The sequence below is a fragment of the Podarcis tiliguerta genome (genome assembly GCF_965153285.1).
Source record: "Podarcis tiliguerta genome assembly, chromosome: 1".
Lineage (NCBI taxonomy): Eukaryota > Metazoa > Chordata > Lepidosauria > Squamata > Lacertidae > Podarcis > Podarcis tiliguerta.
This window is the reverse complement of record NC_139534.1, coordinates 1,015,206-1,021,435: the sequence shown is the minus strand read 5'-3', so window position 1 is coordinate 1,021,435 and position 6,230 is coordinate 1,015,206. Positions and strand designations below refer to the sequence as shown.

The 6,230-nt window shown below is 43.2% G+C and overlaps 1 long non-coding RNA gene across 1 annotated transcript; it reads left to right on the top strand.

Annotated features, from left to right (window-relative positions):
- Positions 1-205: 205 nt before the first annotated feature.
- Positions 206-2,080, top strand: LOC310658374. The gene is made up of 2 exons (XR_014502288.1): positions 206-350; positions 872-2,080. It is a non-coding gene; the product is annotated as an uncharacterized lncRNA (long non-coding RNA).
- The last annotated feature ends 4,150 nt before the right edge of the window (positions 2,081-6,230 follow it).

The following is a 6,230-nucleotide window of genomic DNA, read 5'->3' as shown; positions in this document are numbered from 1 at the left end:
GCGTAACCTGAAAACGCTCAACCTGAAGCATATTCAACCCAAGGTATGACTGAACTACTCACCTCTTACTTAATGGGTGCGAAGTGGAGGTCAAGGGAAGGATGAAGGCAAACCTGATGTTCAGGTTTTTGCCAGAAAACCCTTTCCAGATTATGACATAGCTGTGATGTACTTATGATGTATGTATGATGCTTCACTAAGGGTGTTGTGGGTAAAAGGGGAAACTTGTGAAAAAGGGAGCTATCCTTTGTTCTGGGCTTCTTCCTGCTTCTTCCTTGTGGTAGTTTGAAGCCTACAGCCTGCTGTTTTGCTCCTATATTCTTGGCTGGTATCTTTGTTTGGCAATCCAGGTGAGCCTGGAAGATTTTCCTATAACAGTCATGTACTCTGAAAACACTGAAGAGAAATCCTCAGCTGTCAGGAGAACATTCCCCAATATTTTGTGTGGAAGAACATTCTATCACTTAAGCCTCCACTAGAATTTGAAGTACTAAAACCCAGATATGGATTTATCATCTCAGTGAGAATTAGGCCAGAGAGATGGGTGAGAAAGTGTCAGTCAAGAGAAAGAGATGTCAATCTCTTGCAGCAAAACCAACAAAACTTATGCGGCAACTTAGAGTTGCCAAGGGATTTGTAGTGCAGTAGGTAACCCTGGGGGGAGGGGGCAGAGTCCAAATATTAACTACAGGCCTCTAGTCATTATAGAGTGATATTAAAAAACCAAAATCCTATATAAAGTGGTCAAGACATGGTTTTTGGGGGTCCCAGATTCTAAAATATGTACAAAGTGCAGCAGAAATGATACAGTAATCAGTGCAGGTGTAAACCTGTTTGAAATGGATTGAAATTTTCTTTCCCCATCTATAAGGTTCATCCTTACAACCACCAAAAATCAATGAGAATTACAGATGAATGAGAAGATGAAAATCTGTTCCAATGAGTCACCTTCCTGTTACACATTTCATGCTGGCAGCAGAAGCTATGTGAGAGCTATCTTCTCTTCTAGTAGCATGTACTTGAATGAAGCTCAATTATGAACTAAACCAAGCTATACCCTTTGAATAAAGTCCCACCATGATAAGCCAAAACACTATGTAGCATCCACTCTCCCAAAAGTAATTCAGACAAGGAACACAACATCAATTTCTGTAAACAGTAGGTACTTTTGATATGGCTTGTCATGTACAGCTTGTCATGGTACCATCGCTATAAAACCATTCCTATAAAAACCTTGTCAAATGCAATAAATCATCAGGCCTTCTGCTTCCCAAACATCTTTTAATCTCATAAACTTGGAGCTCTTCTATGGAGTGCCTGGGTTATAAATGCATTTAAAGATAATAGGCAGCTTGTTGCATACTCTGAGTTCCAAAAGAGAACAGATTTTAATGGGGCAAGGATGAAAAACAAAGTTTTCTAATACCACCCATCCATCAAAACCTCCTCACTGCTTAAGGGAAGCCATCAGGGCATGTGTGAAAAACAGTTTATGGCTTGAAGGAAGTTCTGGTGCCATTCCGCCCCCCCCCCGCCCCCCCGTATAATCAGATTTTTCATCCCACTATGCAACATGCAGGAATTTTACTGTTCATCATCCATAGATCAGAATCGTCTTCATATCAAAAGGTAACTTCAAAATAGTCCCAAGGCACAAGAAAACAGGGATACAACCCAAGAATACAAAATGCAATCTATTTCATTTCATTGAGTATTAAGAGAACTCTTAGCTTTCCCCAGCTTACATACCTAACATTACATTTTAAAAGCCTACATTCAGAGAAAATATGAAAGTGTGGGGTTTTTTTATCAATTAAAAAACAAAGTAAGAGATCATTGATGTCAAAGGCTGTGAGATAAGACAGTACAGTACACTTCGTCCTCTGAACAATATGAGGCAGTTGTTATATCTAGACAGAAAGAGAGCCTATAAAGAGACATTTTCAGAAGCTGCCTCTGTGATGTCATAGTTGTGTTTGATCAGCCAAAGCTCTCTGTAGCATCTAATCTACCAAAAGAGAATTCAGACAAGAAACACAGGCTCCGTTTTCTAAATAAATGGCAGCTATTTTTGATAAAACTACTCAGGTATATTTTGTTCATGCTGGATTAGCATTCTTAATGTTATTTTAGGCTTCTGTTCCTTAAACATGAGGAGGAAGTGTGCACAATCTAAACAGAAGGTAAGCCCAGGGCATAAACGTCAGGCATATGAGCAAAGCTAAAGCCACAAAATTCTTCAGTGAAGGGAAGTTAGGTTGAGACACAGAGACTGGCCCAAGGCCACCTGGTGAGTTTTCATGGCGGAGAGGGGATTTAAAGGTAAGTGTCCCTGCTTTTAGCTCATCACTCTAACCACTACACCACACTGAAAATGAAGCATTTCAAAGTCCCACTGAGTTCACTGGGAGAGTTGAGCACATGGTTCTCTCCCAAATACATTTGACTTACAAGTGCCTGACTCTGGCTGGATTGTTATCAGGGAGCAATAAGGATAAGCCATGAAACACAGGAACTCTAGATTTATCTAGGGAAAACCCAGCATTTTTCTTCCATGCAGATATTACATTGCAAAGCTATTATGCATTTGAGGGCGAGTAGCTTTATAGTAACTTTTTAAAAAGAGAGAGATAGCTTTATTATTATCTTCAGGAAATGTTCCGTGGCCTCTGCACAATGCCATGCATGCCCACATGTGCCAACTGTTACTTGGCCAGCCTTTACAGAGTGAAGGGCAATGTGCCAGTCATACAATTAACTTTCTACTCGCTAGTCCCAGAGCTCATAAACACCTTAGGCCTGCAGGCTCACACTGACTGTCAACACCACATAATTGTAAGCCAGCTTTATTAAGGGGCCAGACGAACTGAAAAGTATGTACTGCATTTAGTACTTTTCAGGGCTTCAGTCTTAATTAAAACCAAGTTTCTGCTGACATGCACTCAGTGCTTTTTTTCTTTAAAAAATGTTTAGGGGTACTCTCATTTTCCTACTCATATTGAAATACTGCCCCTCAATGGGACCAAGCTTAGATTCACAAAATGTTTAGGGGTATGTGTACCCCTGCACCCCCCAGAAAAAAGCACTGCATGCACTTACTTAAAAGACTGTCAAGCATTACCCATATAAGCAAAAGGTAAACAATCGATATTGACCCATCCCATTGTGTGTAGGGACGCGGGTGGCGCTGTGGGTTAAACCACAGAGCCTAGGACCTGTCGATCGAAAGGTTGGCGGTTCGAATCCCCGCGGTGGGGTGAGCTCCCATCATTCGGTCCCAGCTCCTGCCTAGCCAGCAGTTCGAAAGCACATCAAAGTGCAAGTAGATAAATAGGGACCGCTTTCTAGCGGGAAGGTAAACGGCGTTTCTGTGTGCGGTGCTGGTGCTGGCTCGCCAGATGCAGCTTAGTCACGCTGGCCATGTGACCCAGAAGTGTCTTCGGACAGTGCCGGCTCCCGGCCTCTTGAGCAAGATGAGCGTGCAACCCTAGAGTCAGTCACGACTGGCCCTGATGGGCAGGGGTACCTTTACCTTTACCTATTGTGTGTCGGAGGGAGAACCCACACATATCCATTAAGTGTTGTTCTTTTTTTAAGTTAAAATATTCTAAGTTTTTGCTGGCATGGCCAGGGGCAGTTGAATCTGCTTCTTATAAAATATCATGTTAGGGAAAATATGTGGTGATGAAACATCATGGTATGTTTTCCATGTCTCCTGCTTACCCCAGAGTTGAAGCACAGCTTAGACGGTTTTCTCTCTCCACTACTCAGTGGGGAGACAAAACAATTAGTGCCAGTTTCTCTGTTATTCTCAAGAACCAAGCCTAAGGGTCGTTCTAGGGTTGCCATATGTCCCCCTTTTCCAGGACACATCCTCTTTTTCCATGGGTAGTGATCTATAGTTAAAAGTAGAAGCCAGCAAATGTGTCCTCTTTTTTGCTCTACAAAACATGCCTACTTATTTTGCAAATGAAATGGGGAAGTTTGCAGCTTGGCCACGAGCCTAGTCAGCAATCCAGCAGCCGGTTGGTGGGAACTGTTGGACTGCCTGCAGATTGGCCTTTGGAGGCAGGCCTGGCTCTGGGGATTGCCCAGGGGGCAGGCCCCACCAGCCAATGGGCCTTGCATGGGTCCACTCCCTGGGGAATAAATTGAGATGAACCCAGCAATCCTCTTCAGTTTTCTGTTGGATCTCCCACCCTCCCTCCACTTTTCCACATGCTTTTCTTTCAGGCTAAGACCCTGCTATGGACGTTGTTATCTCCTATATTTGGTGCTGGGCAGGATTTTTTCCACTTGGCAAATTGGCACTGGTCATTTGGTTCTTGCCTACCTCATAGCAATCATTGTGAGGTTAGGCATTGGGTAACCCTTGTTTGGGACACGGATCAGGGCTTGCCGATCAGAAGGTCGGCGGTTTGAATCCCCATGACGGGGTGAGCTCCCGTTGCTCGGTCCCTGCTCCTGCCAACCTAGCAGTTCGAAAGCACGTCAAAGTGCAAGGAGATAAATAGGTACCGCTCCGGCAGGAAGGTAAACGGCATTTCCGTGTGCTGCTCTGGTTCGCCAGAAGCGGCTTAGTCATGCTGGCCACATGACCTGGAAGCTGTACGCTGGCTCCCTCGGCCAATAAAGCGAGATGAGTGCCACAACCCCAGAGTCTGTCACAACTGGACCTAATGGTCAGGGGTCCATTTACCTTTAAGCCTTGTTTGGCTGGAGGGGAGGTTGCAGTCTCCGTCTGTCCCTCCTTGGTTAAGGGTATCCTATCAAAGGGATCTGTGAGGAGTTGCTTCTGTCTGAAATCCAGACGGGGGCTAGGGCCATGGAACCCCTTGGGGTTACCCCTATTTGATGTAAGAGGTGGGCAGGCAGGAGGAAGGTGACGGTAATATGGACCTAGATTCATGGTGGTGGCGAACAGGACACACCCCAGAAGAAGAAGCAAAGAAATAATGGGAAATAATGGCAGATGGGGAACCGGAGCAAGCTAGCAGATGCTCTATTCCTGAACAGAGGCAGGACTCAGAAATTGGAGAAACAGTATAGCATACAGTGAACACTAAGTCACTAGAAAGCCTGGTAGAACCTTCTCCTTCTCCAAGGACCAGGTGATCCCTTCCTTCTTAGAGCAGAAGGCAAAACAGAGACAGAAATATTCTGTTGCCGGCCACCATAGCCAGTAAGGCGGCATTTGGAAGCTGGGAAGTATGCAAGGGGAAGTATGCAAGTGGGCACTCTGAGCAACGTCTCGAGACTGAGGGGAGCACTAGCCTGTGAGTCATGACAGTGTCCAATAAAGCTGTGGCCTATTTTTTTTTTTAATAAAATATTTATTAAGATTTTCAGAACATTACAAAAAGAAAAAAAAGGGGGAAAAAGAAAAATACAAAAATAAAAGACAGTTAAAAACAATTCAATCTTTCATAACTTATCTTGCATTTGCTTGTTTCCCGGACCTCCTCTCACCTCCATTTTTTGTATTCCAGTTCAATTTATTTATTCAGCAAATCCTTTCCCTCTCTACTTTTATCCTTATCTTTGATCTTAATATATTGTAACTTTGAATTTTCACCTGTTAACAGTCCGTTTTTACATATTCCTTCATAACATTATTACTAAAAACCACTTAACCTCAATCCAACATCATTCTAACATTCATTAATTTTGCAATATTTCTGTAAGTAGTCTTTAAACTTCTTCCAATCTTCTTCCACAAACTCTTCTTCCTGGTCTCGGATTCTGCCGGTCATTTCCGCCAATTCCATATAGTCCATCACCTTCATCTGCCATTCTTCCAAAGTGGGTAGTTCTTGTGTCTTCCAATACTTCGCGATGAGTATTCTTGCTGCTGTTGTGGCATACATAAAGAAAGTTCTATCCTTCTTTAACACCAAGTGGCCGACCATGCCCATGAGGAAGGCCTCTGGTTTCTTCAGAAAGGTATATTTAAATACCTTTTTCATTTCATTATATATCATCTCCCAGAAAGCCTTAATCCTTGGGCACGTCCACCAAAGGTGAAAGAATGTACCTTCAGTTTCCTTACATTTCCAACATTTATTATCGGGCAAATGATAGATTTTTGCAAGCTTGACTGGTGTCATGTACCACCTGTATATCATTTTCATAATATTCTCTCTTAAGGCATTACATGCCGTAAACTTCATACCTGTGGTCCATAACTGTTCCCAGTCAGCCATCATAATGTTATGTCCAACATCTTGTGC